The sequence below is a fragment of the Herpailurus yagouaroundi genome, unplaced genomic scaffold, assembly GCF_014898765.1.
Source record: "Herpailurus yagouaroundi ecotype Mexico unplaced genomic scaffold, PumYag 182, whole genome shotgun sequence".
Lineage (NCBI taxonomy): Eukaryota > Metazoa > Chordata > Mammalia > Carnivora > Felidae > Herpailurus > Herpailurus yagouaroundi.
Window position 1 is genome coordinate 48,165,908 of NW_024412413.1, and position 12,942 is coordinate 48,178,849.

General features: G+C 36.1%; 1 protein-coding gene across 2 annotated transcripts in view; it reads right to left on the reverse strand.

Annotated features, from left to right (window-relative positions):
* The window catches only part of FRS2 (fibroblast growth factor receptor substrate 2), a 113,246-nt gene that overhangs the window by 57,118 nt on the left and 43,186 nt on the right, over positions 1–12,942 (reverse strand). For both annotated transcript variants that reach the window (XM_040491456.1, XM_040491455.1), the window contains exons 2-3: positions 4,546–4,641; positions 3,033–3,075 (exon numbers count right to left, since the gene is read on the reverse strand). The gene's annotated coding sequence lies outside the window, so the exon portion shown is untranslated. The remainder of the gene's footprint in view (positions 1–3,032; positions 3,076–4,545; positions 4,642–12,942) is intronic.

Here is a 12,942-nt window from a genome sequence, read left to right on the forward strand (position 1 = left end):
CTCTTCACTGCTCTCTCTCTCAAAATAAATAAATAAAAACTTAACAACAACAAAAGAGTTACTGGTTTTCCCACCAGAACTTGTATAAATACTTGAGTGTTGACATATAAATAACTACTTCTTTCAAAAAGCCTCAACATTGACTTCACTTTTAGCAAACATGAATTCCTTTACCCTTTTTTCCATTTCATGACTGAATTAGTAGCACATTTTCTCCTAGCCCCCAGAACTAAGTGCCCCTAAGATCCTCCTCCCACACAAACTTCTCCCCACAAGGTACCTTTAGCTTCTTCTCTGTGATGGAAGCCATTCCCTGATCTGATCACAGCTGTCATTGCCCTTCTTCTAAAGTCAGGGATCACCCCATCCTCTCATAGGAGTGTTCCTCTCTCTTTCCTCTTCATTACTGCAAGGCATACCATCACCTTGGACTTGGAGCTTCTCAAGTTCCCACTCTGACAGTTTATAGTTAGGGGATCCAACAGAAGTTGCTTCTGCTAATAATATGCTACTCTAGATGAAACTGTGTTTCTGCATCCCAAATTTAGAAAGCTGCATTTGTACTGTTTTTTTCTGTGTTAGATTCAGTGATGTGGACTCAGAAAACATGGTTATGCTTCAAAGAAATTAAAAACAAAGTAAGATAATGTTCAAATATAATATGTAGAAATTAATAGGTAATCAGTAATAAGGAGGTTCCAAAATATTACTGGTTATCTTTCAACTATTAAGCTTTTGTGGGCTAACACTGAGACCTGAGCATTTTGACACAATGTTTCTAGAAGAAAAATAGATGTTTTTGTTAGGTCCCACAATTTTTTCCTTTCACTGTTCTAACAGATTCTCAGCCTCTGAAACAGATGTTTATATTTCCTCTAATCTTCCATCTCATCTAATTCACATTCTTTAAATTCAATTCTAATATTTAAAAAGTGAACACAAATTGGCCTTTTCCTAATGCTCATTGTAACATTCCTTATACATTTAAGGAATTTTACATGTAACAGTTTCATTTTAATAAACAACCTAAAATACAACGTACCAGTTGGACAAAACAAATTAGACGAACATTCAACAACATGGCCAGATCTCAGAAAAACAGAAGAGTGAGGTGGGCGAAGGGGACTACAAGAATTGGACTAAGACCTACCATATAATTAAAATACACAAAATAATAAAACCTTTCCTAAGACATAAAAGGATAGATATGAAACATGTTAAAAAGTCACTTATATGAGGACTGGTAAAAGGTGAAAGAGTTATACGATCTAAAGAGACACCTGAGTATGTATGGGAACTAGTTACAAAGGAAAACAGAAAAATAGTCCTTTAATGAACCAATGAGGATGGGTATGACACAAACTGAGGAATAATCATCAACTCAATACCTCAAACATAGCTATCCTCTTTCATAATAAACCAGTAGCTCAAAAATTTAAACAATTTTTTAAACTGTGGTAAAGTATATGTAACATAAAATTTATCATTTCAACCATTCGTTAGTGCACAATTAACAACAGTTTTTCTAAAGTTGTCATTGTCCTTTTAACCTTTGTGTAGGAAGATGATACTACATAAATATGAATAATCATGTTTTGATTATTTTCTACTCTAAAATAAAGTTACAACAGCATCTGGGCATTTATAAAAATAAACATTTATGGAGCACTTACAGGGGAGCCCTATGGGTACCAGATACTATGATCCATCACTGTCATACGCTGTATTATGTGTCATACAACGTATTACACATCATACATTGTATTAATGTCGAAGATTCAAATTGCATTTTCCAAAAGAACAGGGACAAAGATGTAACAGATCAAGTTCACTAAGATTAAATCTTGTGAAATTTCTGTTTTCGCTTTAAGCATGATGGTCCAGGAAAATGGGGATCTGGATTTCTCCTGCAGTACTGTCTTTGAGTAGTGCCCTAAAGGATCAGATAGTGCTACACACAGGTTCCAGGACTCCCTGAAGCCTCTAGAAGTAGAAGAAAAACAGAGGGGGAAAGCTACACAAGACACTTGTACGTGAAAACTATTGATGCATTGCTCCCCATCCCTCCTCTTCAGCCAGTGGGTCCCTTTATTTTAACCCTGTTTTCAGTTTTCAGGATAAAAACTGACCTAATTAAATCTGTGGGAAAGATGTGTTTGAGGGTGCATGTTCCCCTCAGCACACATTACATTGAAAAAGGAGAATAAATGAGAAAGAGTTATTGATCTGAATAATTCACTTTATAAGCATTTTCCAGTTGTCAGATTAATCTGCAGTGATCACTACTACCTATACCAAAGAGTTCCTGAGAAAATTTAAACGATGTAATCTCTTAAGGCCAAGCAACTGATTTTAAGTTCTTGGCATACCAAGAGGAGCACACCAATATATACTCACTTGAACATTTCATCCTTCAGCAGTCCAAAGAGTATAATAATCTAAATGATGATTGAAAATCCATTGTAAAGATGATCATTTAGGATTTTTTTTTAATACTAGATGCTACTCAATCTTTTCTTATCTACCCAGTAGAAAGCACTCCATTTTTTAAACCAAATATAGGAGTTATATAATTTCCATAGGTGGAAACACAGCTAAATAATCTCCTTTAACTTAACAGCCCCTAATAGAGCTTCTATGAATCCTCTACTGCCCTGAGTCATTTAGGTAAAAGGTAAATGGGCCCCAATGGAAAAAGAGAACTTTTCTTCCTAAAATGGACAAACCCACCCCTAACAATGCTAGGAATGAGTTCCCTAATAATGCTAGGAAGATGCCATGAAAAGCAGTATTTGAGTGTCAAAAGGTGATGACTTTTATCACGTCCTTTTAATCTTAACTTCAAATAAGATGAAATGCATCTTGTTTCAAAATTCTGAGGTAGTAAAAAAGGAGCTAACAAATTTGTGACAATCTTGGAATAATCAAGAAAAGATATGAAATAAATATAGGGAAAAGGATTAAAAAAATCAAAAGCAATTAAGCCTGTATTCGACCATATTTGTTTTATTACTATATTAATAATTTCTTACCTTGTGGAATTCTCTTCTGAGAGAAACAGATACAATTCTGTTCCTAAAAAAATTTCAGGTAGAAAAGTTGAAATGTTAGTTTCAAAAAAAGGAAGTCCCTTAAAAATGAAAAGATAACAAAATGCTAATACAGTACATTCAGAATATTATGACACTTGATATTACCAAAGCTTAAGAGATAATAAGTCTCTAAAAATAAAAGTACTTTAATATTTTATTAAAATATCTATAAAATTTATAATTTTTATTTTTTATTATTACAAAAACACTATTCCACTGATTATCAAATTATTTCTTCTAGGTACACAATGGTATCTTGGCACATTTTCATATTCTAAAATACCAGTACTCAACTGGGTTTTACTCTCACCAAGATTTGATACCTGAAGGGTAGTTTTTAAGTATAATCCATAGGTCACAAAATTCACCTCTTTAAAGTGTAAAATTCAGTGGTTTTTATACTATATTCAGAAAGTTGTGTAACCATCACCACCATATTATAGCAGAACATTTTCATTACCCCAATAAGAAACTCTGTCCTGAAGAATACATTATTTATTTATTTATTTAAATTTACATCCAAGTTAGTTACATGTAGTACAGCAATGATTTCAGGAGTAGATTCCTTAAGCCCTGTACCCATTTAGCCCATCCCCCCTCCCACAACCCCTCCAGTAACCCTCAGTTTGTTCTCCATATCTAAGAGTCTCTTATGTTTTGTCCCCCTCCCTGGTTTTATATTCTTTTTGCTTCCCTTCCTTTATGTTCATCTGTTTTGTATCTTCAAGTCCTCATATGAGTGAAGTCATATGATATTTGTCTTTTTCTCTGACTCACTATTTTCGCTTAGCATGATACCCTCGAGTTCCATCCACATAGTTGCAAATGGCAAGATTTCATTCTTTTTGATTGCTGCGTAATACTCCACTGTATGTATGTATGTATGTATGTATGTATGTATGTATGTGTGTGTATATATATATATATATATATATATACACCACATTGAAGAGTATTTTTTAATATATGAAATTTATTGTCAAATTGGTTTCCATACAACACCCAGTGCTCATCCCAAAAGATGCCCTCTTCAATGCCCATCACCTACCCTCCCACAAATTTAATTTTAAAATATAAAAGAAGCACACTCTTCATAACACTATGAGCAAAATGTTTGTTTTTTTTTTAAATGTATAGAACAAAGACTGGTAAGGAAAACAAATATCCAAGATTTTTAGGAGTAGCTATATTTGGATAGTGGTATTAGAGTGACTCTTTGTCACATGTCTCCTCTAACACTATGATTTTATAATATTACTTCTATGGTTCTTAAAAAGGTACAGCACAGACATACATTTTCTAGAGTCATACACTATAATTTGTACTACAATCCAAAGTAAAAACAGAAATACAAGTTAACACTTAAGAAAATGTCCACTATACTTTTTATTGAATGTTTTTCAAAGGAGATAAAATAAGTATAAATTTAAAAAGAAAATTTCGCCACACTTACTAATCTGGTTGAAAAGCCACAGCTGCATCTTACTTTATGACAGACTGACTGTTTCATCACTTTTGCATCTGGGCATCTACTTCTTAATGGTCATTTCTGAAATAAAGATGTAGTCATTAAGAACACATTATAACAAAAACACAAAATCTTTAAGGACAATTTTCTAAATTTTAGCGTCTACAAGAGAGGGAACTATCAAAACAATTCTTGAGCAACCTTCTAATAAAAAACATTAACAGGGCTGACGATGAGGTGAGAAGGATGGAATATAGGCTATCGTCCCACAGGACCAGAATTATACATTTCTGTTACACAGACTAAGTATAAAGATCTATAATTCTTCAGTCCTCAATGCCTTCCACTCACCAGCAGGGTCTTGCAACTCCCTAAGAATGCCATTTACAGACTAGAAAAGGGAAAAAGGAAGATGAAGAGGAACTCTAAAACCCCACATTTGAAAACAATAAATGAATTATACAGGTTTGTCTATTTCCCCTTGCATCTTTTTTTTGAATGTTTATTTATTTATTTTGAGAGAGAGAGAGAGAGAGAGAGAGAGAGAAAGCACGAGCAGGAAAGGGGAAGAGAGAATAAGAGAAAGAATCCTAAGCAGTCTCCATCCCACACTGTCAGTGCAGAGCCTGATGCAGGGCTCGATTTCGTGAAACATTAGATCATGACCTGAGCCGAAATCAGAAGTGGGACACTCAATGGACTGAGCCACCCAGGCATCCCAATTTCCCCCTCACATCCATAGAAAGTAAGATCCAGAGAGAATTTTTACTGGTCTTATTTACAGATATCTTTTAAGCACTTAAGGCAATGGTTGCCATGCAGTAAGTGCTCAGTAAATATTTACTCAAAGAATGAATAAACTGACAAGTGATTTAACTTTAATTGATGAAATATTTAATCTGGTAGTATTTCAAAACGGCGAAGTCTCAAAATGCCATTCCCTCCACATATACACCATTGATATCAATGCCAACTACATCATCATTATTGTTTCTTCCCCCAGTAAACAAAGCCCATAATTAAAAGATAAGACATGAGGGGTGCCTGGGTGGCTTACTCAGTTAAGCGTCTGACTTTGGCTCAGGTCATGATCTCACAGTTTGTGAGTTCAAGCCCCGCACTGGACTCTGCAATGAGAGCACGGAGCCTGCTTCAGATCCCTCTGTCTCTCCCTCTCTCTGCCCCTCTCCCACTCTCTCAAAAATAAACAATCAATCAATCAATCAATCGATGCTACCAGCCTTCGAGGAATTTGTAATTTTGTTTTTGGAATCTTTGGGGAAAACTCCTAAAAGGGAACTGCTAGACAAATGATTGCTAAATGTTGCGGGTGGGGTATTCTTTTTTTTTAAACTTGTATGCTCTTGGGGCGCCTTGATAGCTCAGTTGGTTAAGCATCCAACTTTAGCTCAGGTCATGATCTCACGGTTTGTGGGTTTGAGCCCCGCATCGGGCTCTGCACTGACAGCTCAGAGCCTGGAGCCTGCTTTGGATTCTGTGTCTCCCTCTTTCTCTGCCCCACCCCTGCTCATGCACATGCACGCACGCTCTCTCTCTCTCAAAAATAAATAAACATTAAAAAATTTTAATAAAAAAAAAATGATCAACAGCTGCTAAAACCATTAGGTAAAAAATTGATGGGAAACCTCATAATGGCTAAATCCGGTCGACAAAACTTGAACCCAGTGATTAATCTTAACATCATTAAAAATGGGTCAATCAAACATTATGTGCATAAATACTCATCACTATCATTACATATTCATCCCAGGAGCTCCAGTTTCAAAAGACATCCATAATATTACCACTTTCAACACTTCCAATCTGACCACCATGGTCCATGCCACCTTAGTTCTCATCTTCATTACTCTAATAGTTCCCTATTCGATCTCCCAGTCTCCCCCTCTGCTCATCTCAACAAGTCAATCAGATTAGTCATTTTCAAAAGAAAGTCAGATCATATCATTCTGCTCAAAGCCTCTAATTGAGTCCATCTTACTAGCCTAAAAGCCAAAACCCTACAACAGCCATAAGGACCATGATTTGAAATATCCCTTCCACATCTCTCTAACCTCGTCTCCTACTACTGTCCCCATTGTTCACTCCATTCTCGCCACATTGGCCTCTTTCCTTTCCTTAAACACTTCAAGCACATTCTCACTTCAAGGCCTCAGGACTTGCATTTCCCTCTGCCCAGAAAAGCAGATACGGGTCTTATACCTCCTCTACTTCCTCTAGGACTTGGTTTTTACAAGTTATCAAGTTATCTCATCAAAGAGACAAGTCCTGGTACCCTAGGCAAGCCAAAATATCTGTCTCTGATTTTCTTATCTGGCATAAAATATGCAAGGAGAAATATTCTGGAGATAATAATCATCTGAAATATGAACATCACCAATTACCATATCTTTTGTGTCTAAACATCTGTAAGACTATATTGTCCCTTTTATTTTTTTAATTTTTTAAATATTTATTTTTGAAAGAGAGAGACAGAACATAAGCAGGGGACAGAGAGAGAGAGAGAGAGAGAGAGAGAGAGAGAGAGAGAAAGACAGAGAGAGAGAGAGACAGACAGACAGACAGAATCCAAAAGCAGGCTCCAGGCTCTGAGCTGTCAGCACAGAGCCTGATGTGGGGCTCAAACCCACGAACTAAGGGATCATGACCTGAGTGAAAGTTGGACACAACTGACTGAGCCACCCAGGTGCTCCTATACTGTCCCTTTTAAAAGATTCTTATGGTCCCAATTTCAAAGAAGTAATAAAGATATAACCACCATAGTGCGTTTTTTTTCTTTTTATGGTTTTGTTTTTAATAAAATCATCTGTGCCATAACTCTAGGAAGGAGTAGTAAATGATGTGAATTAAATGACTATCATTAAAAAACAACTAGCAAAATAAATGGCCCTTTCCCCCCACTCCTTTAGGGACTTCTGTTTGGGATTACATTATAAAGTTCCAAGTAATTTCAAAAGTTTAAACTACTTTCGAATTTGTTATCTTTAGGCACCGTGACCACCAGAAAGAATCAAAAGAACTAACTCTAACATGACCAGACTAGCTATGACATGGTAGGGATGTTTGAACTTAATTATTTTTCTTTAAATAAACAAACTCCCCCTGGGCTAAAGCCTACTCTGCCTTTTAAACATCCTGTGGCTGGCAAGCTTCAGAATCTTAAGAGATATAGCCAGGGGACAGAGAAAACAGCAAGTATGACTCAGTGATCACATTTAATAGTCTCTGAAGACCAAAACAAAGATACCAGTTCTGGCAAGAGTTCTCTAGAATTGCCCAAAAACTGACTTATCCACATACCTTTCATCTGAACAATCCTTTTTCACTTAGTTTAATGTTCACAAAGCATTTGTTATGTGCCTATCAAACCTTAGGTACAAAAATAAACCAAGAGTACAAGAAAAAAATCTGCAAGGGTTCTAAGAGTTGGATGATGAAATTTAATGTTAAAATCTGCTTTGTTTAGGGAGGGAGGTAAAGAGAAGTCTGAGTATTTTTGTGCCAAAATACCCCCACTCATTTAGAAATCAGACTTTAGCAAGTTCAACCACTTGAAAAAGGCTAGTGATATTAAAGTAACCTTTCTTGAGCAACTTCTGTGCCAGATATTTACATTAGCTCACTTAATTCTCAGAACTTCTCTATAGGAAAGGTATTAACAAAGTACCCAGAGTAGTTAAACAACTTGTCCAAACCAGAAACAGGTCCAAGGATGCAAGATCTTTCTTTCCACTATTATAATCTGCAGTAAAATAGAATAAAACTATTAGTCACAAATACCGCATCTGTCCTATAGGAATGACATGTAAATAAATCCAGGCTGCTCATTTAAGAAATGTGTTCCAGAGGCGCCTGGGTGGCGCAGTCGGGTAAGCGTCCGACTTCAGCCAGGTCACGATCTCGCGGTCTGTGAGTTCGAGCCCCGCGTCAGGCTCTGGGCTGATGGCTCAGAGCCTGGAGCCTGTTTCCAATTCTGTGTCTCCCTCTCTCTCTGCCCCTCCCCCGTTCATGCTCTGTCTCTCTCTGTCCCAAAAATAAATAAAGGTTGAAAAAAAAAATTAAAAAAAAAAAAAAAAAGAAATGTGTTCCATTCTCCCAAAGTTGCTTTAGGTAAGAGGACAAAAGGGGAAAGTTCACTGTTATACATTAGTAAGAAACCTCTGGCATTAAGAGACGAATCAGAAAAATATGCTACATTTAGGTCTGAGGGAACTGAGTAAATTAGTCATACTACAGTCACTAATTAGTATTCATTCACAATGATTAACCTGTATCACCTCTAAGTCACTGATGGCTGTTCCATACACTCTGAGAAGTCAAGGAAGAAACATTAAGATTTATTGAGTACGTAAATGTTTTTCCACATAGTTTCTGTACTTTTGGGGATGTTTGAAACATTTCTCTCACACGATATAGGTATATGGATACATACAAATATACGCATTAAAGTATCCCATTAATTTCTTAAAATTTGCAACAAAATTATTAGCTATGATTTCTAATTTTCCTTTTCTAGAAAATTCTCTCATGTGGAACACCTTAGTTCCTGACTCCATGGGATGACCCTTATTGGCCTCAGTTCTTTATACTGAACAGAATCTGATTTTTAATGAGTCTTCTATCAGAAAATTATTTCTCTCAGAAATGTTAATTTATTATTAGGTGTACCCACTACCTAGGACACAGTAAAAGTAACATACCTATTGTAAAATAAAAAGGCCAACTACTTATCAGGACACACCACCCAAGAAAGGTAGCCTTGCTTCACTAATGTCCTCAGTTATTTGGAGAAAGTGAAAATTCCTTGAAACAAATTATCCCCATTGATTAAAAACATGCCATTTAAACACTGTACTCCTTTACAGAGAAGAGACTCAACAGATTGATGATCTAAAGTTTTCAAAGGCCTAAATACATATGCTAGTCTTCTAAATACTTAACTGTGACTTGAGAATTTTCAGCATAAATTAACACTTAAAAATTATCTCTCTCACAATTTTAATTCATTGCACTGATAGGAACAATGAAGGGAAAGGAAGAAAAGGGAAGGATACACTCTCCCCCAGGGCACTGATAACAACCTTATTTTTTAAAAAAAGAAAAAAAAAAACCTTAGGATTTTAGTGTTTCTAACAACAAAATACTTTGTGTGCAGACCTGTCATTAAGACTATAAAGAGAGGGGTGCCTGGGTGGCTAAGTCAGTTGAACGTCAGACTTCGGCTCAGGTTATGACCTCAGGTTTATGAGTCTGAGCCCCACGTCAGGCTCGCTGCTGTCAGCATGGAGCCCACTTCAGATCCTCTGTGTCCTTCTCTCTCTGCCTCTCCACTGCTCACTCACTCTCTCTCATTAAGTAAACATTAAAAAAAAAAAAAGACTATAAATAAAGATAATGGGTTTTGAGGTCAATGTTGGGGGCATCACCTACAGCATTTGCTATTTTGTTTTATATTTTAAGAAAATGGAAGTGCATCACATACAGAGTATTATTTCTAAAAACCTTATCATAAATACAATGTCTCCTTACAGTTAATGTCTGCCTCTTTCTCTGTCCTTTCCCCTGGCACTCACACATACAGCATGAATTACTGTTATTTTTTAAAACTTTCATTTTGTATACAAACATGCTACACACATGCTGTCCATGATATAAAATGTATTTCTTAGTAAGAAACAATATGATATCTTAACATGGGATTCTATGTAGAACATCAAGGTAAATATTTTCTGAGTTAATTTTCTTCTGTGTCTTCAAAATTATACATAACAAGGAGATTTACATAACAAGGAGATTTATACAAATCTAAATATCATAGAGTGTGTGGCTTTATTGTTTTTTGGGGAATTTTATTTTATATTTATTTATATATTTATTTTACATTTATTCATTTTTGAGAGACAGAGCAAAAGTGGGGGAGGGGCAGAGAGGGAGACACAGAATCCAAAGCAGGCTCCAGGCTCTGAGCTGCCAGCACAGAGCCCGACGTGGGCCTTGAACTCACAAATCGCGAGATCACGACCTGAGCCGAAGTTGGATGCCCAACCGACTGAGGCACCCAGGTGTCCCATTTTGGGGGAATTTTAATACTATGCACAATAAAATATTCACTATGTCTTGGTATTAAAGCAGGTTTACCTTCGGTACTATTTATTCCAGAGACTTAAGTTACTTGAATACTGAAAGACCTCAGTATTTGGTATCCTCTTCTTGAAGATGCTGTCCTCATATGTATGTGTCCAGGAACTGTCACCCAACTCCACTAACTTCCTCAAAAGTGGAAACACTTTTTATAATACTCACTTCAGCCCTTTTCTTTTCTAGGTGATAATCCATAATTTCAAAAATAGAAGTCAACCAAGAAGAGTTACAATTTTTTTTCTCAATTCCTACTTATCTGTTAGGAGAAAAATACCATCTCCTTTCTTCAGTAGTTCTGGTGGGCTCTAAATATTTTTCAGCAATGTATTGGAGACATTTTTTCCTACAACCAAACTCTAAGATAATTTCTCATGATGGGTATTGTACAAGGGACAAAAGAAAGAAGGAATGTCTTCAACTAGTTTCCAGCAAACTGAAAAACAGAATTCATGTCCCATGAAAAGACTTCAATAAATCCATATCCCGAAGCACTCAATACAACTATACCTGTTTTCTTTGAACTACAGCTATTTAATACCATTTCTCCTAAAAATCCACAAAACTTTTAGCTACAGCCATCAGAAAATTCAAAGGAATTCAGTGGCCCTCCATAACTTCTGCCTCCTTCATGATACATAAAGAACTTGCTTAATATTCTATATTTAAATGGCATGTAGGGGAGAAGATGCTAGGAAGGAGGGTGAGACAGACAAGCCTCATAAATTGGCCATGTTAGAAATAACAGAACAGATTTTGAAAGTAGGGGGAAAAAAACTGTGAAATCATTTTGTATTTTACAGGTGAAGAAACTGAAGCAGCTTATGAATAAAGAAAAAAACTGAAGTTCATATTATAAATGGTATTTTCCCCCAAACCTACCCATTCCAACAAATCTACAATAGGAATTTTTTTTAATGTTTTTATTTATTTTTGAAGGATAGAAAGAGAGAGAGCATGAGCAGGGGAGGAGCAGAGAGAGAGGGAGACACAGAATTCGAAGCAGTTTCCAGGCTCTAAGCTGCAGCACAGAGCCCGATGCAGGGCTCGAACTCACGAACTGTGAGATCATGACCTGAGCCGAAGTTGGATGCTTAATTAACCAACTGAGCCACCCAGGCATCCCTACAACAGGTATTTAAGGTTAATGCATACATAGCATAATCACAATAGATTGCCATACTGAAGAGTTTAAAAGAATGCATGAATTCTGAGTGTAGTATATTAAGTTAAGGGAAATTAGAAATGGCCTACATGTCCTTTAGGAAAGAGAGAATTGTAGTAAGTAACCGGTTTCCTTGGTGCAGCTCTTTAAGACAGTCTGGGCTTGATGGATCGCTCTTCTGGCCCAGGATGATGTTTCTTAAAAGATGAGTAATTAAACTCACCATTAGCTAATGTCCATAAAGATAAGAAACTGCCTGTATGCCAACATCACATTTTCAACCGGTATCTTAATAAAAGGACTACTGCCCATTTGAGGGTTGCTGGTCCACTAAAAATATTAATAAAAGAGGCATAAATCTCAAAGTAAAGTAGCAGAATAGCAGAATAAACATCAACTGCATTTATACAAAAATCCTTTGTATACAGCCAGTATTGGACCAAAACAAGAAATTCATAGAGAAATAAGAGTTCTCAAATTAAAATTTATATCCTAGGAAAGATCAGATGGAGGTAAGGACAAAAAACATAGTATATTCAATATTAAAAACATAATACACAAAGAGGACAAAAATCACTTTTAATTTCATGGACATTGAACTTACATCATGTATTTCTCTAGCACCTCACCCACATTTAGACTGCCTACAAGAGTATGTGTGTCGAAGGGCACTTGATCTACTCACTTTCACAAAAATTATAGCTGCCCATTTACTCCCAAAGGCACAAGTGAATAAAATAACATTATTATAAAGTTCTATTTTGGTAGCACAGAAAAATCTGCAGGACAGACAGACTTGTACTAAAGGAATAATTAACAAGAGTTGTGGTTTATGAAGAAATACTCTAGCTTCGCTGACATCATAGTAACTATGGGAGTTTCTCTTTATGATTCTTCCCCCCAAACCAAGTTGGATACATCCCAAGTTAAATAACAGCTCCTGTTTATTACTCCTAGATATCACATATTTTTTTAAGCTCTAAAATAGAAGTACATAAGTCAATTGGTACACAGGCTGGTACACAGGCTGAAAACTTACTGTTTAGAGAGTGCACGGATTC